The sequence below is a fragment of the Thermobia domestica genome, chromosome 6 (genome assembly GCF_964235325.1).
Source record: "Thermobia domestica chromosome 6, izTheDome1.hap1.1, whole genome shotgun sequence".
NCBI lineage: Eukaryota > Metazoa > Arthropoda > Insecta > Zygentoma > Lepismatidae > Thermobia > Thermobia domestica.
In genome coordinates, this window is record NC_137459.1 from 155,446,569 (window position 1) to 155,471,599 (window position 25,031).

General features: G+C 44.2%; 2 pseudogenes; one reads left to right on the forward strand and one right to left on the reverse strand.

The window, feature by feature from the left end:
• Nucleotides 1-8,094: 8,094 nt before the first annotated feature.
• LOC145688725 (large subunit ribosomal RNA) lies at nucleotides 8,095-10,362 on the reverse strand (annotated as a pseudogene).
• A 7,347-nt stretch (nucleotides 10,363-17,709) lies between these two features.
• Nucleotides 17,710-19,997, forward strand: LOC145688721 (large subunit ribosomal RNA; annotated as a pseudogene).
• Nucleotides 19,998-25,031: the final 5,034 nt, after the last annotated feature.

The window sequence follows — 25,031 nt, forward strand, 5'->3', positions numbered from 1 at the left end:
AGTTAAAGCAACGAGTCTGTATGCTGAAGGTAGCGGGTTCGATCCCATGGAAATGCCGTTGTCATTTTTATCACTACACTATGGTTATTTTATTTATTTTTTTATGTGGGAAAGAATCAAATTGTAACGTATGTGTAAAACTCATGACGATACCAAAAAAAGAAAAAATGCCGTTGTCGCACTTGCATTAGCGTCCCTAATTTTGTTTGCAAACAGTTTCGTAATTATTTCCCCTGTGCTCACTGCTCACCATATGCTCGCTGGCGCATAACGAATGTTTCCCAGTAAATGTTAATTCTAATTTCGAGAATTTTATAAAGTTTCACAATATTTCTCACTAGATAGTCTTCTATCTACGTGTTTGGATATTTTGATAACAGATGTCCCTATTAAATGTTTAATTTTCCCTAGATCAGGGCTGTCCAAATGACGGCCCGCCAAACCATTTCCTGCGGCCCACAAAGCTTTCATGATTTACGATTGTTATAACTGATAATATTTTAATTTTATTCATTCATTCATTTAATGTTTCCACTCTTCTTTCGGAATAAGGCATCCATTTAGCGCTTCTATACAACAAAAAGGAGCAGGCATCCAAGACAACACTGGAGCCAGTAATGTAACCGTTGCTGAAAGGGACGATTACTTCAATGAACGAATTTATATTTGATCTAGCTTTTTAAATCAGACCCTTTCTTCCTCGAACTTTGCCTAGAAGCCATAGCGCGCAAGAAATACACCACTTCTTGTGATAAACACAATTTAGCATACTTTCCAAGCTGCAATCGTCTGACATTAGATTTTGAAAAGGAAGCGTTTAATTTTTCTGAGTTCTGTAGAAACATCGAGAGTATCATGAATGGATTTAATGCGAGATTCTCAGATTTTGACAAATTAAAAAAACGGCATAGCATTATTTACTAATCCATTGACAATAAACATCGAAGAACAAGCTCCAAACTTACAGCTCGAACTTTGTGACTCAGTCTGACCCATTCTTTCAGACAAGAACAAAGAAAGGAGTAGATTTTTCAGACTACTTTCTAACAAACGTTTCCCTAGCTTTTGTGTGTTGTGTTGGAAAATAGTGTCACTGTTTGGTAGTACTTATCTGTGCGAAAGTGCATTTTCCACCATGAAAATTGCAAAGAATTGCTCCAGAAGCTGCCTTGGAGATTCTTCTCTCTTACATCTGCGGGTTACATCTTTTACAAGAGGAATGGATGTAGATACCCCAGCCCTTGTAAACGCTGCTAGTCACCCTCATTAGTCACATTGAATAGGAATGTTAAATTTCAAATATATTTTTTATATTTTTCTTTTGTAGTGTAATAATAATAATAATAATAATAATAATAATAATAATAATAATAATAATAATAATAATAATAATAATAATAATAATAATAATAATAATAATAATTATTATTATTATTATTATTATTATTATTATTATTATTATTATTATTATTAGCTGCGGCCCTCCACCTTCCTAGTAAAGACAGTTATGGCCCTCAGGCTTATTATAATTCGACACCACTGCCCTAGATGTTTAATTACGGAAAAGTTTTACAATGTATTTGTATTGAATTGAAATTGTTTTGAATTTACTACATAAGGTAAGTAGACCCAAGGAGGAGAACTCAAGTAATTGATATTCTACGTAAAAGCAACCTATTGTAGAATGATGATGCTTCTTACCTTCAGCACATAATCTTTACGTTAGAGAGTCAGAGAGAGAAAAATCCTGTTTTTCCTCCTCTATGACCACCCATCTTAAACCTCTACATATCATTGTTCGTCTCACAAAATTTCGGTGCTCCAAAAACATTCAAATAATAATAATAATAATAATAATAATAATAATAATCCTGAATATGCCATCCTTACATAATGTAAGGATATCTTAGTTTCCTAGTTTAAATCTTAAATATCTTAGTTTAAAATGCTTTCTTTAGTACTTATTTGAGCAACCATGTAGGAGGGGGTACGACTTTTTATTTTGCCCCTCTCATTTCAGTACCCTTCCAACAGAAAGTAATTTTTGATAAGCAGGACAGACAAAATGAATAAGAAATATATTTACAGCATCCTCTCCCCTTTCATGATTGGAATATCACGTAAGATTTTTTATTCTACGAAAGATGGCTCTTTGCGGTTAGGGGTAGGTAACTAAAAAAATACCTAATATATAGCGCCCCTTGATTGTAATATTACCGCTTCTTTATTTGTACGAGGGAGCCCCTACACAATCAAGGGTGACAAAAAGAATAGGAAGAGTGTCTATTGATTCCAGTGGTGGATCCAGCACGAACTCCTGGGGGAGGGGAGGGGAAGTGAAACATTCTTTTGATGATGTGAAGCTGTCACAAATTACCACTTAACTAAACTAAATAATAGTGGGAGGAACCGGAACCCAGTCAGTTTAAATTGATGTAAAAGTTTAATTTTTGGCTTCATATTAAAGTTTTGGTTTCAAATGAGAATTTCAGTCCAAGTGGTCAATGATCAAATCTCGTGGGGCTCTTCAGTGTAGGCTAATACGGCCCCCTTATGAGAAAAGGCAAAATTATTAACATGTTTATAACTTTCGAATTTTTCGTCTATTTTAAAGAAATATTTTGCTTCGTATTAAAGTGTTGGTTCCAAATGACAAATTCAGTCCGAGTGGACAATGATCAAATCTCCGGGGGGGGGGGCTCTTCAGTATAGGGGGCTACGGCTCCCTTATGGGAAAAGGCAAAAATATGAAAATGCTTATAACTTCCGAATTTTCCGTCTATTTTAAAGAAATTATTGGCTTCATATTAAAGTCTTGGCTTCAAATGACAATTTCAGTCCGTGTGGACAATGATCAAATCTCGGAGGGCTCTTTGGTGTAGGGGTTTCGGCTCTTTTATGGGACAAGATTCACGTAGTTGATATTGCAAAATTGTTTTATATATATAAGTGGAAACTTGCACCATTTGGTTAATTTTACCTCTTATGTTTTACAGTTTCATATTCCAAGCAATAGTTACTCCGTAGAGCTAAAAGAAGGCACTTACTAGTTTCATTAAAATGAAATGTCTTTTATGAGAGGAACGAACAGGCACCCAAACGTTGGTTGAGTCGTACGGTTGAAACTCGTTAAGCTCGCTTCAATTATTATTATTATTATTATTATTATTATTAAAGCTTTTTGCTCCTAATTTAGTTATTTTACTTTATTATTTAACGAATATATTGAAAATTGTCAGAGACACGTATGCAGTAATTTATTTCGGGAGGGGTCCGACTTCAATATTAGGATAAATTATAATAAAATTTTAAAAGATAATCCCCAAAATTAGGCTAAATTTACAGAAAAGTTGGGGTTTCAGAGGGTGTCCGGACCCCTTGGACCCACCCCTAAATGCGTCCTTGTTTGTCAGTAACATTTCCTCATTTTGAAACCCTCAAAAACTTCGGATAGACTATATAAAGGAAAACGAGTTATTTTCGATAAAATATCACTTCAAGGAGACGCGACAGTTTTATTGCACATGGTGGTATCCAACGTTCATAAGGGCAAGAATTCCTTCCCTTTTATTCTTTTGCTATTGTGCTATATCGAAAGGTCAGGTTTGTAACATATTACTCCTACGAACAAGCATGACTGGCAGATAGGAATACTGAACACAACTCCAGAGAAATGCATGCTGAACTTACGTTTATAGCTACGCTTTGGTGATTTGCCCTCAAGGTCAATCGAGTGGTAATTCAGTTCCGTCTCTGTTCTTAAGCCATGTTCGTATTACTTCGAACAGTTTTGATAATGAAAAGCATGCCTCTTAATATAACAGACTTCTTTCGCGTAAGAAATCGAAACTCAGTTGGTCAGAGGAACTAGTCTGTAAGAATTAGGTTGTTAGTTAGGAGCCCAGTACGAGTAAGGGTTTTTATTACTATTGTTTTTATCTTTTTTGTGTGAGGAAAAATCAAATTGTGACATCCCGATATCAAATGTATTTGATTAGGTAGTTTTGTCTTAGCTAAACTTTAAACATCAGTAACTGTCGAAATTATTTCACTAACCGATCACTTACTGAACATTTCAAACACGTCAAACCAGTGGCATAAAATGAAGGTTAACCTCTCCTCCGCAGTCCTTAGTTATGCGTCCGTACTTTCAAGGGCGGACTAAGGGCCGGGCGACTGCCCGGGGCGCCAGAGAAAGAGGGGCACCAAAACGAGCCTCAAAAAGTAAATTTTATAATGTGCTTTCTACTGACGTTTTTGGTTTATATTCTTGTAAAGTAGTGGCAATTATATGATCTTTTTCCATTTCACTAAGGAAGAAGAGAGTTTCATAGTACTAAGGGGGCTGTATCGAAAAATTGAGAGATGGCATGTAGAATAAAGAGTGCCGGGAATTAAGTATTGTTTGTTTGTTTGCTTGAGTTTAGCGTTCCACGGTTATGTCTTAATGGGCAAGGGAGATGTGGATACTAATTATAGTGGAATCCGAACCACTTTTATCGTTCAACAGTAATCCACCGGGAATTGGACCCGGTACCACAGAAGGCAGGCGTGCTAGCCACTAGACCAGGGGGGTGGAGTTGGTATTGTTTATAGCGGGCCATATTCTTTGTGAAGTTTTCCTAGGTAAGGATTTCTTTTTGAAAATGGGTTTAAAACAGGGGCGTCATTTAGGGAGGGCAGGGAGGGGCATTTGCCCCCCTGAGTTTGAGATGTATATAGATTTTATCATTAGAATAGTAGTAAATCAGTGAAAAACGCGAAATTTTACTTATATCAAGAGGTCTTGTCCCCCACCCAAAGCAAAATCTGAAATGACGCTCCTGGTTTAAACTATTAAAAACACTATGATAAAATGTAAAATATAGGCTACTACTAGGGGAAGGGCGCCAAAAAGTCACTTTGCCCGTGTGAAAATTTGGCCTGCTCCGCCCCTGCGAACTTTCTGTATACTTTTTGGCCTTGCAGCTTGTGCGGTCCCCACGCCACATTGTTGCGGGGGCGCTATTTACGCCTACCCTTCGAACGTAATTCAATAACGGTTTAAGAAATTCTACCATCAGCGTGGAAACGGGAATATATTTTTCTAATAGTCCCATAGAACTTTCACTCAGAACGCCAGTTGCAATTTTTCAGAGTGGGCTCTGGCTAAGTAGAAGGAAGATCTGTTTCCTAAGTAAGTTCCTTTCAGAAAGTTTGCTATTTCTTTAACAGTGATGTAAATAAACATACTCATCGTTATTAGCTCGACACCAAACCATCCTGGACAAATCCCTCTAGAACAATGATCGGCAAAAGTTATTCTGCCTAATTTTATAAGCGACTCAAGGGTGAAACACTTGTTAACGAAAGCAATGTTGTGTATATACTGCCTTGTTTCTGACAAACTATAAAGTCTTTTGTAATCTTTAGACACTTTTCCTATTCTTTTTGTCACCCTTGGTTGTGTAGGGAAGCCTCGAACAAATAAAGAAGAGGTAATATTACAGTTAAGGGGCGCTATAAATATATTAGGTATTTCTTTTGTTACCTAACCATAACGGCCTAGGGTCGTCTTCAGTAGAATAAAAAATGCTACGTGATATTACATTCACGAAGGAGGAAAGGATGCTCTAAATATTTTTCTTATTCATTTTGTCTGCCCTGCTTCTCAGAAATTATATACCTTGTGTTGGAGGGTGCTGAAAAGAGAGGAGGGGAAATAAAACGTCGTGCCCCCTCATACATTTTAAATTTTGTGACGTGGTTGCTCAAATTATTACTAAAGAAAGCACTATAAACTAAGATGTCTAAAGTTACAACATTATGTAATGGTGGCATATTCAGGAATAATAATAATAATAATAATAATAATAATAATAATAATAATAATAATAATAATAATAATAATAATAATAAATATGAATGTCTTTGGAGAGCCGAAATTATGTGACACGAATCATTATAGGTAGAGCTTTAAGATGAGTGGTCATAGGGGAGGAAAAACAGGATTTTTCTCTCTCTGACTCTCTAACGTTAAGATTATGTGCTGAAGGTAAGAAGCATCATCATTCTACAATAGGTTGCTTTTACGTAGAATATCTATTACTTGAGCTCTCCTCCTTCGGGCAACTTTGCTTATGTAGTAAATTCAAAACAATTTCAATTTAAGACAAATATTTATAGAGAAAATTAAACATTTAATAGGGAAATCTGTTATCAAAATATCCAAACACGTAGATAGAAGACTATGTAGTGAGAAATTGTGAAACTATAAAATTCTCCAAATTAGAATTAACATTTACTGGAAAACATTCGTTATGCATCAGTGAGCACAGGGGAAATTATTACGAATCTGTTTGCAAACAAAAATTAGAGACACTAATGCAAATGCGACGATATTTTCTCTCTCTCTTTTTTTTGGGGGGGGGGTATCGTCATGAGTTTTACACATATGTTACAATTTGATTCTTTCCCAAATAAAAAATAAATAAAATAACCTTAGTGATAAAAATTACAACAGTCCTTCACGGGATTCGAACCGTCTACCTTCGGTATACAAACTCGTTGCTTTATCTAACTGAGCTATTTGCTTTTTTACGTAAGCTGAACCTGTTCTACAGTAAGGACGATTTTTCATTACGATAGGGCTAACAATTCGTCTTTTTCCATAGGTAATTTCCACTATTTGCACTATCTATACGTTAATACTTAGCATAGATTCATATATTTGGAGTTCGCAGATAATGCATATAATAAGACATACTAGAAATATTTCGTTAAAATTTTCGTTTGTAGATCTAATCCACGCTTCTCTCACTGACATAGATGTCGCTGCTTCGTGTTGAACTGCAGAATTCCCTCGCGTTCTTGAAAATTTCCCACTTTAGCAGAGTTGGTAATTCTCGAGATTTCTGTCGATTTAATGTTTTTTGCTTCTAATTTCTTTATTTTAAGCTAATATCTAACACAAATATTAAAAACGGGTTTGTTATTAACCTGTCCTGCTGGGGAAACCTTCCGAGATTTCGAACATATAAAGAAAACGGAGATATTTTCAAAAAACTTCAAAATAAAGAGACGCGTCATTTATTTTGCTCATGGTAGTACATATATACACATTAGGAAGGCCGAGGATCACACAACGCCAGGACCAAACTTAGATACACACTGAGCCAGGAAAGGTCTTAGTGCCGAACACGCCTCAGCCCCATTCTTACAGTATTTGCCTCAACCCTCGCGCGAATGTACAGATGGAAAAGCAGTGGCACCTGGAGACAAGTTGGGACACAGCGAAGCACCCGGCCAGCACAATTCCTTCACGTCAGCTGTACCCACGTGAGGAAGATCCAGCCTAGTGCTGGTTTCGCGCGGCCACACAGGCAACACCCTGTGTAGGAGAACATGTTACTTAACCTGCCTCTTTACGACGCATGCAAAGTACTCCCCTATATGGTTACACTGAGGTATAGAAACCTGCATACACACTTAAGGGTTTAGATGGTATACCGATGGTATTGCGCTACACCAGCTGCACATGGAAACGGACTGACCCCCGCCCGTCTCCACGTGGTGGTGTACATAAAGCATTGCCGCGTATTGTTCTTTCCATCCCGAGAACCCTATAAATCCGAACAGGGTAAAATGCGCCATCAGGGCAAGCAGTGCAGCAGCGAAGCTTCGACAAACAAAATAGCCATAATTAGTCTCTCCGTTTACCCGCGGTTGCTTGCAATTCTTTACGTTATTTTAGAACACTGGGCAGAAATCACACTGCATCAACACCCGTTACGATCATCGAAGTACTTTGTTTTTATTAGACTGTCGTACTCTCCAGTCCCTGACAATTCTTAGTTGATCGCTGAATGTCAGCCGACAAGACACCGAACCGTACAACGGGACTCCGAACAAAGATGATCCATGGGAAGCCAACGAACCTGAATGAACTCTATTTAAAGAAGGTGTAACCCATGAACGTCACCACGATCAGGAATGGCACACCAGCGAATAAGCAACTTCCCGACAAAGCCCGAATAGCCCTCATCCTCAGAGCCAATTCTTATCCCGAAGATGCGGATCAGATTTGCCGACTTCTCTTACCTACATAAATATATCCACTAGAGGCACCTCACCTTAGAGACTTGCTGTGCATATAGGTGCGATCGGACGGGACACCTCCACGTGTCCCTCTCGGATTTTCAGGCTCGATCGGGACACTCTCGACATTGCTTTTGCTAAGGTGCTTTGCGTGTTCTATTTCCTATCTCCATGCAAAATCCTTCCAGGTAAGTTAATACAGAAGATAAAACTTTTCCTAGAGCTCTTGTCGGAGTCTCCGTGTCTTGCTAGGTTACCCTGACGAACCTGTGAGGTTCCGTAGAATACGGTTCCCCTGCCCGATTCTGTCATAGGAACCAGATCTCTTTCGCTCAAAGGATGAATATTGCATTGGGAAATCCGCAAAGGCTTAGCCAGGTATCCCTTGAGCCGTACTAGTGCCGTATTTCTGTATGAGGGTCCTAATTAACTCCTCAATACAACAGTTCATCGCCTCAGTGCCGGAAGAGTGGTCCTAGGGATTAGGATCGACTGACTCGTGTGAAACGGCTGTTCACACGAAATTCTTCTCCACATCAGTTCTGCAGGGCCTCGCTAGAGTATATGCTACTACCACCAAGATCTAAACCGACTGTGTCTGCAGGAAGGCTCACACCCAGACCCTCATGCGCACTATGCTGACCCTCTCCACCTTACCGCTTCTTTCGGTGCGATATGCAGCCTTCACTGCAGTAACGGTCGAGTGTAGGCACGAAGATTGAGCGCCATCAATTTCAGAGCTCGTTGCTTTGGCAGGTGGGTTGTTACACACTCCGACTTCCACTCCGACTACACCGTCTTGCTGTCTTAAGCAACAAAAACCTTTCTTGGTTTCAAAATAATCTCCGATTTTAGCACCTTTACTCAGTTTGGTTCATCCCATAGCGCCAGTTCTGCTTACCAAACCTGGCCCCCTAGGTACTCCGATCTTGTGACTCTGCTTCACTCTCAAGCAATCAGTGTTTCACCCATGTAAAGTTTGAAAATAGTTTGAGGTCGTTTAGACCCCAAGGCCTCTAATTATTCCCTTTACCAGATGAGGCTTGTTTGATTTCCGTTCAAATCACACCACGTATCCTGAAGGAAACTTCGGATTAAATCAGCTACTATATGATTTGATTAGTCTTTCAACCCTATACCTAGCCCCAACGATTGATTTGCACCAGAAGTGGTGAATCGCTACGGACTTCCACCAGGTTTTCCCCTTCTTCGTCCTGGCCTGGCAAATTCACGATCTTTTTGATCCAAATATATAGGCTCTAGGTGCCGCTAATTTCGCAATGAGAACGAGACGCTAAAATAATGCGGAGGGCATGTTTTAGGCAACAGAGAGGCCGTGTCTACCTTTTCAAAGGAATGGTTTCCATCTTCCTTCCATTTCCATACGGAGACCTTCACTTTCATTACACCTTTGGGTTTAGTAATTCCCATTGACTCGCGCACATGTTAGACTTTTTGGTCCGTGTTTCAAGACGGGTCGGATGGTCCATTAAACAGTAAACGCCACAAACAGGAGATACGCCCAGTTCATAGAGTCTGCACCAACAGCATCGGACTACTAAGGTCTGGGACTAAGCCCGACGGCTAGCAAATCCAACACTTGTACAGACATGAAGGCGTTAAACGCGGGCAAGTCCGGATTCTCATACCATCAAAAGCCACCCTGGACACCAGGGATATGTAAGGGCAACGGTTACCCAGACAAACTTCCTCGGGTCGTAGACTAACATCCAACGAGCTGTCACGCCTCAAAAGACATGAATGCGAGAGCCTATGTAGTCAGCTGCCCCTCCCAGGAGTGCCAACCCCCGAAGGAGAAAAAGATCAACCTGATAGTGCGGTCTACACAGATCTCTCTGAATCTGTAATCTGTTGTTTCAGGTACCATCTGTTTACCCCCGAACGGTTTCACGTACTCTTGAACTCTGTTCAAAGTTCTTTTCAACTTTCCCTCATCGCAGTTTTTCCCTATCGGGCTCATGGTCAGATTTTGTGTTAGATGGAGTTTACCACCCACTTATGGCTGCACTTACATAAACCCCAACTCGTAGAAGTATTATTCTTGGGAACTAAAACGGTCTCCTGGGCCTTGCACCCTCTATGGGCAGTGGTTCCATTCAAGAGAGACTGAGACACGCCTTAAGAACTCGGGGGAACCTCCGTAACACCACATTTCTCTACAACAAACGTCTTCGAGATTCAGTGCTAGGCTCTTCGCTGTTCGCTCGCCGTTACTCAAGAATCCTAGGTAGTTTTTCTTCCGCTATTAATATGCTTAAATCAAGGCGTAATATCACCTAGTCTGAGATCGGGAGCCAAAAAAACAGCGCTTCTTAAGGCTCAAGCACAACCGGACATTTCATTTACAAGATGTAGACCGCCAAGGTTAGTCACGAGTCACAACTGATCCCTTGCCAGTCACCTTCTGTTGAGACTCGTTCATTAATTGGGGCAAATTGGAGTAACGAGACTCAGTCCTAATTACCTTGTTCGCCAGGCAGCCTTGCGCCTGCCCAGTCTTGAGAATTATATGCACACGAGAAACGTTTTGTCAGAGGTTTGAGTGCAGGAACTGCTTCCGCTTGAAATGACGAGCCCGACAGAGTTATTTTAAATACTTCTGGTTCCTTGAAATAACCACGTGTAGTGGCGCCTTCCTCCAGAAATGGTTGTATGGCTTCATATAAAACCGTATCAGATTAATTCTCAAATGGAATAAGCGTCGGGATGTGGCGCCCCCATCGCCCAGTTCTTCGGAACTGCAATCAGCCACTGGTCCTCCAGGTTGGGGGTTGTGCCGGGCCGATCACCCGGCATTTAAAACCTGCGATCGAGCGTAGTTACAAATAAAAGCCTCGGATGTGGACTGCTCTTTTAGAAGACAACCTTGCAATGGACTGGTTTTGATTGGATTTTCTTGGATGACGCTGGACCCGGGGCCGTGGGACGGAGGAGTGCAGCGCATGCGCACCCAGCAGGACCGGAAGGAGTGATGCCCTGAAAGGGAATGCTGGGAGTCTGCGGTGCGGGAATCTCCAATGAACCATTGGTTCCTCCCCTTACACGGTGGGACGTGGGTCCTCTCAAAAGTACCCATCAGTCGGCGGTGCAAGTGGCTCTGCCTCCTTGTCATTTTGACTTGGTGTCACAGCTTAGCTTGCTGACAAGGGTCATGCAGGTAGGACCTGCCAGCCTCGTTGGCCGCTTCGAACCATGACGGGGAAGCTGAGAGGATTTTGGGCTTCATTTAGTTATGGATACGCATCAACTACCCACCCAGGACAGAGACAGAGAGGAAAAGCTTGGTCTTGCACCAAGATATTTAATTATTAAGGATAGATCAACAGAAACCGCTGGAGCATTAAGCAAATTGTCACCGTTCCTTGTACATCGTCAAATTCATCACATTGCCACAGGAACGTTTCCTCCTGGCCATATACGCAAATTACGGAATGGTACGCTCCTTGTTCAGACGACCACAGACAAACAGTCAAAATTACTCCTCGCTAGTACGCAGTTAGGACCTGTTCCTATTCTGGTTGAGCCTCATCGACAACTAAACACTAGCAAAGGAGTCATCACTTGCTTTGATTTGAGAGAGTTACCAGAGGCGGAAATATGTACTGAACTTAAGGATAGCCATGTGATAGACGTCCATCGTATTAGTACAAAGAGAAATGGCACAGTACAGCCCACAGATTCTTACATCATAACTTTCGCTATACCTGACCTTCCAACGCATTTGAACGTTGCCTACCACCGTTTGAAGGTCCGACCGTACATACCATTACCCTTACGGTGCTTTAACTGCCAACATTTTGGCCACTCAGCCCCTTCTTGCCATGCCTCTGCCATCTGTGGCAATTGTAGTTCTGCAGCTCATGGTCCGGCCCCATGTGTGGCCCCATCGAAGTGCACTAATTGTAAAGGTGACCACCCAGCTTGGTCACGTGACTGTCCTACTTTTATGGCTGAGAAGAAGATCCGTGAGTTGATGGTAATCGAGAAGATCTCCGCCGCGGAGGCTAAACGAAGACTACAGCCAAAAGTCAACTTCGGCACCAGTTTCTCTTCGCTTCTAAAGACCAGCAGATCCCAAGGTACCCAGACAGTCAATTTTGCTACCCAAACTGACGTTGAGGTTCCCAGTGCGCCAGTCTCTTCCAAGGCGTCCCGTACCACTACTTCTGTGAACCCAGGACTATCTCGCACGAAGCACCGATCATCATCTGCTTCGCAGCCTAAGCTTCCCTTGAACGATCGTTCGCCTCCACGAATTGTTAAGCCCATTCCTGCTTCTCAGCCTCCTGCCGCTCCGGCAGCTGGCTCTATCTCGTCTGCTCCTACTCCCTCCATAACTCAGTTTTTGAAGCAGTCAAACAGCCAGCCTCCTACCAAACCCCTCACTAAGAAGGAACGAAAAAAACAGCTCCAGGCTCAAGCTTCCAAAGCTGTCTCTCCCTCTTCCACTGCTTCTTCTACCAAGGCATCGAAGAAATCTTCACGCACCCAGTCTTCTAGCCCACCTGGGGCGAAGAAACAGAAGCATACGTCACGTAGTCCACCTAGTGATGACGAGTCTCTTATGGATGATATGGTGGAGGAGGAGCTCGATGATTTTACCCTTGTGGAAGGCCGTGGAAAGGGCAAGAGCAGTACCTCGCTTCTTGTTCTCGATGCTTGTTGAACATGTCCCTTCTTCAATGGAATTTAAATGGCTATTCCACACACTACGAGGAATTTAAGCAGTTATTGACATTGTTTCATCCTACCATATTCTGTCTTCAGGAAACGCATTTTACCTCTACTAGCAACTCAGTTCTCTCTGGTTACACTGTATATCGTCATGATCAGCTTACTGCAGGTCGTGCAGCAGGTGGTGTAGCAATTGGGGTCTCTGATGCTTACCATTCTGCTCTCATCCATGTGAATAGTGCTTTCCAGCTTATAGCTGTTCGTGTCTTCTTAAGACAACCTGTTACTTTTTGTTGTATCTACCTTACGCGTCATGACACCTTTACTGCTGTCGATCTTGAACAGATTGCTCGACAGCTTCCATCCCCATTTCTGTTTGTGGGTGACTTTAACTCGTACCATGCACTGTGGGGCTCTCCTCGTACTGAGCCACGAGGTCAAGAGATTTCCACTTTCCTTGACAACACTAACTCATTGCTCCTCAATGATGGCAGTCCCACACATTTTACTACTGCTACTGGTACCTACTCTCATTTGGACCTCTCCATTTGCAGTCCTCAACTTGGTGCCCATCTTACTTGGCGCGTGCATGATGATCTCTGTGGCAGTGACCACTTTCCTATTCTTGTGCATGGTCTTCCGCTCATCCATTCTGCTCCGTTCACTGCCTACAATCTCCGTCGAGCAGACTGGGATCATTTTTCCGCCACTTTTCTTTTCACTTTAGACCCACGTTTTACTGTTGATGATCATTGTGAGGCCTTTCAGCAGAGTATCCTTGCAGCTGCACACGACTATATTCCTATCTATGCTGGTTCCCGGTGTAAACGCACCGTTCCTTGGTGGTCAGAGGAGATTCGTGACGCTATTCTGGCCCGACGTCGAGCACTACGTACTTTTCATCGTGCTCCTACAGCTGATAATTTGGCTCAATTTCGACTTCTTCGTGCTCGAGCCCGCTATCTGATTAAGCAAGCTAAGCGTCATAGCTGGAGCACTTATGTTTCTTCTCTTACTGCTGGCAGCTCCATGACTGCGGTCTGGTCGCAAATTCGTCGTCTACAGGGACATGTTTCCTCCGTTGCGGTTCCATCCCTTATTATCGATGGTGTAATGGTCACTGATCAGGACAGAATTGCTGCTGCATTAGGTCGTCATTTTGCGGATGTATCCAGTTCTACTCACTACTCAGCTGGATTCCTCACTTACAAACAACGCACCGAACGTACGCCACTTCAGTTCCGCTCTGCAACTGCTGAAGCTTATAATCTGCCTTTTACTACTGCTGAACTTGCTGCTGTTTTGGATTCTACAAAGGACACGGCACCTGGTCCTGATGGCATCTGTTATGCTATGCTCCGGCACCTGCCTGACGATGGCAAGCAACATCTTCTTGACCTGTACAATCGCATCTGGCTTGCAGACTCCTTCCCCGATGCCTGGCGTGAAGCATACATTATTCCTATTTTGAAACCTGCTAAACCTGCCACCTCCAGTGGAAGCTACCGCCCGATCGCCTTGACTAGCTGTCTGTGTAAACTTTTGGAGAAGATGATCAATACCCGCTTAGTCTGGTTTCTTGAACACCTTGGCCTCATTTCCAATCTTCAGTGTGGCTTTCGGCGCTTCCGTTCCACTACTGATCATTTGGCGCATCTTGAAAGTGCTATTCAGGATGCATTTTGTCATCAAGAACATCTGATAGCCATCTTCTTTGACCTTGAAAAGGCCTATGACACCGCTTGGCGATATGGCATTTTGAGGCAACTCCATCTCTGGGGCTTACGTGGCCACTTGGCTCTCTTCATCCAGAATTTTCTCCAACAACGTTCTTTTAGAGTCAAGCTTGGAGCTACTCTCTCTGCTCCGTTTCCACAAGAGAATGGCGTTCCACAGGGTAGTGTGTTGAGTGTCACTTTGTTTGCTGTTGCAGTGAACAGTGTGATGTCGCAGCTCTCCCCTTCTGTTCATGGGCTGCTTTATGTGGATGACTTTACTATCTACTGTCGCTCACGTGATCTCCGTACAGTTACTCGCCAGTTGCAGTTAGCGCTCAACCGCCTTCACCGATGGTCTACCACTACTGGTTTCAGCTTTTCTCTCACCAAAACACACTGCGTACATTTTTGTCGCCTTCGTCACTGTGCCTATGATCCTGAGCTGTTCCTTGGCTGTTCTCGATTGTCCTATGTAGATCATGTTCGTTTTCTGGGCTTGGAGTTTGACCGACGACTTACCTGGGCTGTTCACGTTCGAGACCTGAAGTACCGCTGTCTCCGCTCCATGAACTTACTACGTTTGGTGTCCCATCTTTCGTGGGGTGCTGACCGTGTGGTGATGTTGCGTCTATATCGTAGCCTCATCCGCTCCCAATTGGATTATGGCTGTGTTGCATATGGTTCTGCTCGACCTTCCATCCTACGTCATCTGGATTCTGTACATCATCTTGGCCTTCGTTTGGCGCTTGGAGCTTTCCGAACTAGCCCTATTCCTAGTCTCTATGTCGAGGCTCATGAACCATCTCTTTCCCACCGTCGGGACTGCCTGCTCCTGCGCTATTACATCCATATCCGTGCCGTACCTGACCATCCTTCGGCCTTTGCCCTTGAGGCTGGTGCTCGCTATGACAGATATCAAGCACGACCTACTGCTACCCGGCCTTTTGGCATTCGTGCTATAGACCTTGGGGCTTCTCTTGGACTCGATGTCCCTGCCATCTATCCATTGGGCCTCCTGCCCATTCCTCCATGGACAGTTCTTCCACCAGTTGTCAGCTTTCATCTAACGCAATTTAAGAAGTCTGTTACCAGCAATCAACAATTTTGTCAGGAGTTCTTCTCTTTTCTGGATGCGTACCGTACCTACGCTGTCTTCTACACGGATGGTTCGAAGCATGAAGATTCTGTTGGTTGTGCCTTCGTCACGGATGATCATAGCGCTGGCTTGAAGCTCCATCCTACTTCCACTGTGTTCACTGCTGAATTGGTTGCTATCCTGGAGACTCTGCATTATATTCGTCGACGCAATCTCCGACATGTTCTCCTGTGCTCTGACTCCAGCAGCGCTTTACATAGTCTCACGGATGTGTCAAGTGTGCACCCTATAGTTCAGCAAATTCTACTCTCTTGCAGTTCCTTACGACTTGCAGGTTGCGATGTCCAATTTTGTTGGGTGCCTGGCCATGTTGGTATTCCAGGGAACGAGCGTGCTGACCGTGCTGCCAGAGAAGCTGCCCTTACAGGACCTGAGTCTCCGTCACCGCTTCCCAGCTCTGATCTTCGTCCTGTGATCGATCGTCTTCTTCTTCACCGCTGGCAGACACACTGGGATGAGCAGATTCACAATAAGTTGCATGCAGTGAAGCCCCACCTTGGAGTCTGGTCGACGAGCTCCCGATCATCTCGCCTGGAAGAGCGGACTTTGGCACGCCTTCGTATTGGACATAGTCATCTTACCCATGCACATCTTCTGCGACGTACGCCTCCGACTGTGTGTCGTCATTGTGGTCAGCCCCTGAGTATTCGTCACCTCTTAGTGGAATGTGTGCCTCTTGCTCCTGAGCGAGCTCGACTTGGATTACCAGCCGATATGGCAATCTTGCTTGGTGATGATGAATCCATGATTCAGAAAATGTTCAATTATTTGCAGAAGCTGCATGTTGTGAATGCTCTGTGAGTGCATTTCTCACGTTTCCTTTTAATTAATTTATTTCTGATTTTTAGCTTTTATGATTTTATGCTTGTCATAGCATTTCCTTGCTTTTATTCTATTACTAGACTGTTATATTCCATACTAATTATGGGCTTCCCTACGTGTGTTCCCCTATTGCCGAGCTGCCCCGGCAGAGAAGATTAACCTGTCATTGTGTACTAACCCGTCCTTGTGTTTGTGTATCGAGTTTGCACATTTCTTGAATGCTATGACATTTTAATTCATAAATGACTGAACACCTTTTACGTACTCCAGACTTTGCTTTTACTTTATTATATCTGTGATACCATGCTTTTATGTTTTTGGGTACTTCATTTTTCTAGTCAAAGAAGGGTGCAAAAGACCTCGCTGTCGACGCGCCCATATAAACCCCCTTTCAATCAATCAATCAATCTCAAATGGAATAAGTCTTACTCGTGTCTTTTGGGTGTGACTGTAACTTCCGTTCCATTTCTCTTCGCATTCAAGAACCGCAGTAAGGGGCATCGGCCAGAAGTTAATTGCCCAAAGTCGTGATACACAGACCAGGCATCGAGTTAAGAATTGTTTCTATCCCGTAAGCGACAGGTGCATATTTATGAGAGCCTACCTCATGCGTTCTCTATCGTCATGTGCCCTCTTAGAATCAGCCGTCAGGTCAAGGTATTTTGACATTATTTGCCAAAAAAGGAAGTTTTTACGATATAAGGGGTTCTGGCAAACCTGCACCACATGCCCTTTCATTGGCCCGCCCATGGACGCACATCTCGATGAAGCTTTCCTTCCAGGCAGAAACAAGTTTTGCATGCTCCTCTTAATCTTGGCCGGCTAGGACGTCAGTAAATAGCATTCTAGGTTTATTCCTCGCATTCGAGAAAGGTCCTTTTGAGCCTACACTATAATCCGCCCATATTAGTCCGCCTTCAAATTAACCAACACCAAGAGCGATAGTGTGTTTACTCCTATAAATGAATCAACCCATCCGTGGCTCCCTTCCCAATTCTAGCCATTTCTGCCTCTTGCGAAGACTAGCTTTGTCTGTGGCTGGAAGTCAAGAAAATTCTGAATCTTGATACTGAAAGTTCCCCAATTCCTGAATGAGCTTAAACACAAGGTGCCCCGGAAGGGGTAAGGGGGTGGGTGACCCCTGATTGACCTTTCCTTTCTACTATTTGTAAATGAAAAGTTATGTTGTGTGCGAGCGTTAAGCAGGGCTGTGTTTTTGCTTTCGACTTGATATTAAGATTACCCCCTAATTTTAGCATATTAACAAGCAGAGGAAACAAAACTATTACTCTTTTAGTAACGGCAAGCAAACAGGGAAGAGCGCAGCACCGAATCTTGCAAAAGTTGGCCGTTAAAAAATGTGGTGTTAGCCAGGGTCGATTCTCCCTATTTCCTGAGGCGTGCCTTAGTCTCTTGAATGGAGCCACTGCAAATAGAGGGTGCCAGGCCCGTGCGACCTTTCACTTCTCCGTAAGACCTCTCGTAAGAGTCGGGCTGCTGGAAAGTACAGCCATATATGTGTGGTAAACTTCATCTAAGGCTAAATATCACCACGACACCGATAGCGAACAAGTACCGTGGGGGAAAGTTGAAAAGAATATTGAAATGTGAGTTGAAAAGTACGTGAAACCGTTCGCAGGTAAGCGGATCGTACCTGAAACAACAGATTAGAGATTCAGAGAGAGCTGGGTAGAAAGCAGTTTAAGGCTGATATTTCGCACCTTCAGGGGTTGGGACTCCTTTAAGAGATAGCTGAATCTACATAGGCCCTCACATTTCTCTATTTCGAGGCAATAGAACTCGTATGCCGGTCTAGAGCCGGGGAGGAGCTTGCCTGGGACCTCGTTGCCCTTGCAAACCCTTGCTGTCCGGGCTGGTTCTCTACGGTATGACTATACGGAGTTGTCCAAGTTTAACGCCTTCATGTCTGTGCAAGTGATGGATTTGCTAGCCGTCAATCATAGTCCCATACTTTAGAAGTCCGATGCTGTTGATGCAGATTTCATAAACCGGGCGCATCTCCTCTTTGTGGTGTGTACTATTTAATGGACCATCAGTTCCGTCTTGAAATAGGAGCCAAGGAGTCTAACATGTGCGTGAGGCAATGGGAATTACCAAACCCAAAAGTGTAATGAAAGTAAAGGTCTCTGTATAGAGACTGAGGGAAGATGTAGACCTTCTGTTAGGAAGGGTAGACAGGGAATCTGTGATGCTTAAACGGGCCCTCCCATATTCTTGGGCGTCTCGTTCTCATTGCCAGTTGAGGCACTTAGAGAGTAGATGTTTAGAACCGAAATATGCTGAACTATACCCTTCCAGGACAAATTGAGGGGAAACTTTGGTAGATATTCGTAGCGATTCTGAAGTACAAATCGAGGAGCTAGGTATAGGGGTAAAAGACTAATCGAATCATCTAGTAGTAGGTTCCCTCCTGAGTTTCCCTCAGGATAGCTGGTGCTCATTTGAACGAATGTCGAACGAGTCTCATCCGTTAAAGCGAATGATTAGAGGCCTTGCGGCCGAAACGACCTAAACCTATTCTGGAACTTAAAATTGGTGAGAGAGACTGCTTGCTTGAGAGTGATTCAGATGTGTGAGGATCGGAAGACCTCGTGATCACTGTTGGTAAGCAGAACTGGAGCTGTGGGATGCACCAAACGTTGAATAAAGGTACCTAAATCGGAGATTTTGAAACCAAGAAAGTTTTTTATTGCTTAAGAGAGCAGAACGGTGGCCATGGATGTCGGAATCTGAAAAGGAGTTCATAACATCTCACCTGCCGAAGCAACTAGCCCTCAAAATGTATTGCGCTCAAGCTTCGTTCCTATACTCAGCCCTTACTACAGTGGAGGCTGCATATCTCATTGAATGTTGCGTTAAGGAGGATGATGGTCGCAGAGGTGTGCGCAGGAGGGTCTGGCGTGAGCCTGCCTGGAGCCGCCATCGGTGTAGATCTTGGAGGTAGTAACAAATACTACAGGGAGTCCCTGGAGGACTGATGTGGAGAAGGGTTTCTTGTGAACAGCGGTTGCACACGAGCCAGAATATCTTAATCTCTTTGATAACTCCAAAGGAATTGCGTGCATGGATTGTTGTGTTTGGATTGTATTTGGGAATATTTGTGACTCTCGTCCAGAAATAAGTTACTACTACCACTCAAGTGCTATCTGACTTAGACTTCACGGAATTCCCAATGCAATACCTATCCTTTGGGGGGAAGGGAATCTGGTTCCTATTTCAGAACCGGGCAGCGGAACGGTATTCTACGAACCCTCACAGGTTCTTCAGAGTAACCTACTGGATTCGGAGATTCCGTCGGGAACTCTGGGAAGAGTTTCCTTTGTCAGCGTTTACGTTTTCTCGAAGCATTTCGTATGGAGATAGGGAATAGAACGTGAAGATCAAACAGTTGCAGCGCTGTCGAGAAATATCCGATGGACCTTGAAAATCCGAGAAGGGGACGCGTGGGTATGTCGCACCTGATCGTACCGATACCCACAGCAGGTTTCCAAGGTGAGGAACCTCTAATGGTAGATTAATGTACGTAAGGGGAGTCAGCGAATCCGATCCGTAACTTCAATATAAGGATTGACTCTGAGGCTCGGGGTTGTCAATCTTGGGCGGGAAGTGGTTTGTTCGCCTATGTGCCGTTCCTGGGCGAAGTGACGGTCAAGGATTGCACATTGTTCCTTAACCGAGTTCGGTCCCGTGTTTTGGCCTCCCATGGGTCTTCCTTGCTCGCAGCGCCGGATACGGCTCAGTGTCTTCTCGGCTGAAGTTCAACGATCAACTCAGAATTGTTACGGACTGGAGAAATCCGACCGTCTAATTAAAAGAAAGGATTGCGATGGCCCTAACAAGTGTTGACGCATGTGATTTCTGCTAAGTGGTCTGAATGTCAACGTAAAGAAGTTAAAGCAAGCCCGGGTAATCGGAATGATTAACTAACTATCTGTTGCCTGTCGGAGCTGTACTTCGATCATATCGTACAGCTCCTTGTATTTCCTTGCGGACTGGTGTAGCGCAGTACCATGGGATTACCATGTAAGCGCTTGAACGTGTATGCAGGTTTATATATATCCTTCGAACTTGATGTGCGTAACCATATAGCAGAGGACGTTAGGCGCGTATTAGTGAGGCAGATTAAGTAACCCGGTGGTTTCCTAGTTATTTCGTTCGGTGATTAACCGTAACTAGTAGAACTGTGCGATAGCAGTCCTCCGCTGAGTCTTCCTCATGAATTTATATTTGAACGCGGAGAAAGAGCAGCGGCTTGATGCATTGCTGCTTCCCAGCTTCTCATAGGAGCCACTGATTACCATCTGTCCATTCGGTCGAGGGTTGAGGCAAATATTGCAAGAATGGGGCTGAGGCGTGTTCGGCACTAAGACCTTTCCTGCCTCAAAAGGATTTCAGTGTGGTTCTTGTGTTTGGCGGTCCTCGGCCCTCCGAATGTGTATATATGCAGATCTTCATTCACAGAACTGGGCCGGTGAAGAAAGTAATCCTCTTCCTTTGCCCGGTCTCTTTGTGGACGCACGGTGACACATTCCTAGTTGAAACTACACTGCTGTGCAGACATCTGGCCGCCCTTTGGGAGACCTGCCGACCTAGCTGAATGCCCCAATCAGCGTCCACATGCTGACTCCAAAACTTCCCGATCACCAACCTGCATCCATGTTCAATGGATTTCTATTATGCAGCTTGCTAAAAAAATGCCTTGGTGCGCTTGCTGGTTTTCCGCGGCGACTAGCGAAATCTGCCGCTATGTTCGGAGGAGTTAACGTTCGAATCAGTGGGCTAAGATCCCTTGTCCGCTTTACGTTGACAGCTCGACACAAAGAATATAGGCCCCCCACTCATCGACTGTCGTCGATGAGGGCCGGCAGGTGCACAGGGTGCCCCCTGCTTCGGCACCGCATGAAACCTTTGGATATCTTTGTACAGTGCCGAGATGTACGCGAACCTTCTCAATGAAAACTGGAATGTGTGTGCACGTTAGTTGTGCACACCCGGAAAAGGCTAAGCTGAGGGTTGACACTGAAGGTGTCGAAGCAAGATGTACATCTGAGGAGGATAAGCTGATGGCCCGGGAGAAGGTTAGCCTCGTTCGGGCTTAATACCGGCTCATTAATAAGGGCTTGGCGGAAGTCATTTCAAGGCGCTCGTTTCATTCCATCAAGAGCCATTGCAAGTCACAAGCCTATAAATGGCTCGTCCGCGAGAAGATCGAAACGGCCCCTGATGGAGCTCGACCTCAGGTGAGCGAGGAGGTCCACTCCAGATAGCGGTGCGTGACTATACAGGATTACCCGCTATACAGGAGCCCAGATGGGACATATCGTTCGTTCCCGTCTGGGCTCTGATAATGCGCCTAGCCCATCATTGGTCCCTTCGGGTGCGAGATGATATCTGGCGATGACACTGCCTTCAACCGCTTCAGCAATGTCGTCTCTATGACATAAAGGCGGCCCTGGGTGATGAGATTCATGCCTGGACTTTCATCATATCTGAATGCCAAATTTTTGTCACCTAGGCCTCCATGGAAGTTCGCGTGCAGTGACAATCCTCTCGACCAGGTCCTATCCAGGAGGAAGAAACGCAGGCAGGAATACACGCGCTCTAAAAGCTCTTCCGAGGGCATTGACACCTTGCCTCCAAGGAGGTGTTAGATGGCCCCGAAGACCCCTCACGGTGTCCTTTACCAGAGGCCATGAGCGATTTTGGGCGCAGTCTGTTCGGTAAGTGGTCGGTAACTTCTCCTGAGGAGCCGATTCTTGGCGAGAGCCCCCTTGGAAGCCTCTTGGGGGCTCCAGTAACTATCGGGGAGGTTACTGGGGCTCAGTTTAGTCGTGGTACTATCCCTTTAGTTGATGGTTTAACAGTGAGTGAGCTTGTAGAGTTTTCAGTCCGATTCCGCCTGAAGTCCTTGTTGGCATCGTGCCTGGTCACCTCAGATTGTCGCAGTCGGTCTTCACTCCGAAGAGAGCGACCCTTGCCCCCTTCCGGCTACAGACCAATTTCCATCGGGTCTGTTTTCACAAGATAGGTTCTTAAGATTCTAACCTCAGAGGGATTATGGAAGCTTGATATAGTCGCTTATACTTTGCCTAAAGCGACAATCATTAATGTGCAGGTCGTCTCATGAACCACTGGCCTGGATGCTTCGCACTATCTTAAGCGCCACAAATACTCCCGCGATGTTCAGGTCTAGGAGTACGTGAGGGAACTTTCAGGACATTGGCCCCAGGTGACAATGCGTACTGTCTCGTGGACGGGAATATGGTCTGCTCGCGCCACAAACGAAAATTCAGTTCTCGTTCGCCCCTCTACGTTATAGCGTATTACCATCTCGCTCCACGGTAAAATTAAGATTCAGAGTTTTCCTCACTATGACGCTGTCCTGTGGGCAGCCGATTCGACGTGTCGGGGTGGGATAAGGGTTCCTTACTTTGGCTCACCGCCCCACAGCGGTTATAACTTTGTATAATAACCATAGACCTACGGGACGTATGGAAGACTATCCGTGTTGGTATACTCGTGTAGAAAACATGGTATCCAAATGCCTGGTAATCTCACTAGTGACGCGCATGAACGGGTTAATGAAATTCCCACTGTCCCTATTTACAGGGGAAGAAGACCAGAGTTTCCGTCTCCCAGGTGAAGAGGTGTCAAAAGAAGGAGGTAATCACTTATTCGTCGGGTTCTGAACCGGAGGAAGTGGAAAGGGTACCAAACACCCACGGTCTGCTAATCGAGAATGCGTAATTTCTCGATTCCACTCTCAAAGTGGGAGAACGGGTAACTGAAAAGGCCATGAGTCGCCTAAAAGACAGTATGATACAATGGGCCATTGAACGGGGCAAGCTCCAGGGGAAGATTAAGTAACTGCAAATCATGAACCAGGAGCAAACGCTCAAATTGGTTACCAAAACAAAGGAGAGCCAACCACAACCTGTGGTTTTCGCACATGCAGCCGCCAGACCTGTCTCGACCGTGCAGAGACAGACCGCCAGTGCGAAACCAGTGGCGTAGCCTCGACATGAGGTCTTCATCAAGCCAAAAGCTGATGAAACCCCCAAGAACATAAGGAAGACCCAGACGAAGGTTCTTAATCCTGCAAAGGACGCAATTAAGATCAGAGCCGCGAGGAACGCAAGGAACAGCGTGGTGATAGAGACTGAATCGGTGTCTGACCTGAGGAAAATCCAAGACAATCAGGAACTCTCGGGGAAGCTTAGGATTGAGCTTCCGCGCAAACGGGATCTACTGGTCATCATTTATGATGTACCGGAGGGCAAAAGTTCTGAGGAACTCATTGAAGAGGTGCACAGCCAAAACTTCGGAGATTACTTGCCCTGTCTGGTCCAGCTTTGAACCTCGGCCTGAAGTCCCTTTTAAACTCAAAGGGAAAGGCACGTGGAACAGTCCACCACGTGGTCGAGGTATCGGCCAAAATGCGCAACCACCTACTGGTCCGAAAACGCATCTTTATGGGTTTTCAGTCCACGGTAGTCAAGGACTTCCATGTCGTGCCTCAGTGTTACAAGTGTCGAGACCTAGGTCACGTCACAAAATTCTGTAGGTCGGATCAGGTGTGCTCCCACTGTGGAGTTAAAGACTACAAAAAGGAAGCATTTCCTCGCAAGAACCATGAAGCTACTTGCATCCCTTGTAAGAAGCGTAACCGAACTTGCTCCGGAAAGGACAAGGACTGCGCCACGTACAAAGTCTTCTTGCAAGGGACAGTCGATCACAACGACTATAGGCTGTAATTTGGCTAATACAACAACACAACTGGTAAATCGAGTGGTCGGAGCACGTATATTCCTACAAGACAGTCATTTAACCAATTCTTTTTTCTATATTAACTTTATCGTAGGAGTTGATCCATCCCCATCTACCGAGGAGCTAGATAGTTTTCTAACATTTCGTTTAATACGTCGACCTGGTCTAATTATATCATTTTAAGTTTCATTTATTATTTCTTCTTTAGGTTCATCATCTATTTGTTCATGCTTTCCAATTTCCTCATTATGTTCTTTAAACTGAGTTCTTTAAAAGCTTTGATCTTAATCTATGCACAATCGAGTCCGTACCTCGTTCATTTTCAATGTCTGAATAACTTTGTAGAGTAAATTTTGTTTTTGCCACGAATCTTTTGTTGATAGTTTTTCTGAATCCCAATTTCCTTGGGAATATAACCCAGTTTCACTAAATGTTTCTTTTGTCCCTAATCTCACTGGCACTTCTATCCTTGAACTTATCAAATAAAATTTTATTTATATCTTTATCACCAAGATTACAGTTAATTATTTCAACAAAACTTTCTACATCCTTGTATGTCCATTTAGGGCCAACACCAGGTCCTAAACCAACAACAACACCAGAGGCCTACTCCACCATTGAACTTTGTAACTTATAACTTTTCACTTTTTACTTTGCAAACTTTGCAAAGTGAAAGGTTTTTGAGTTCCACCATTATTTTTGAGAACTTTGCAATTTTATGTTCTCTAACTGCAAAGTTGCAAAATCTTGAAAGGTGAAGAACATAGTATAAAGCC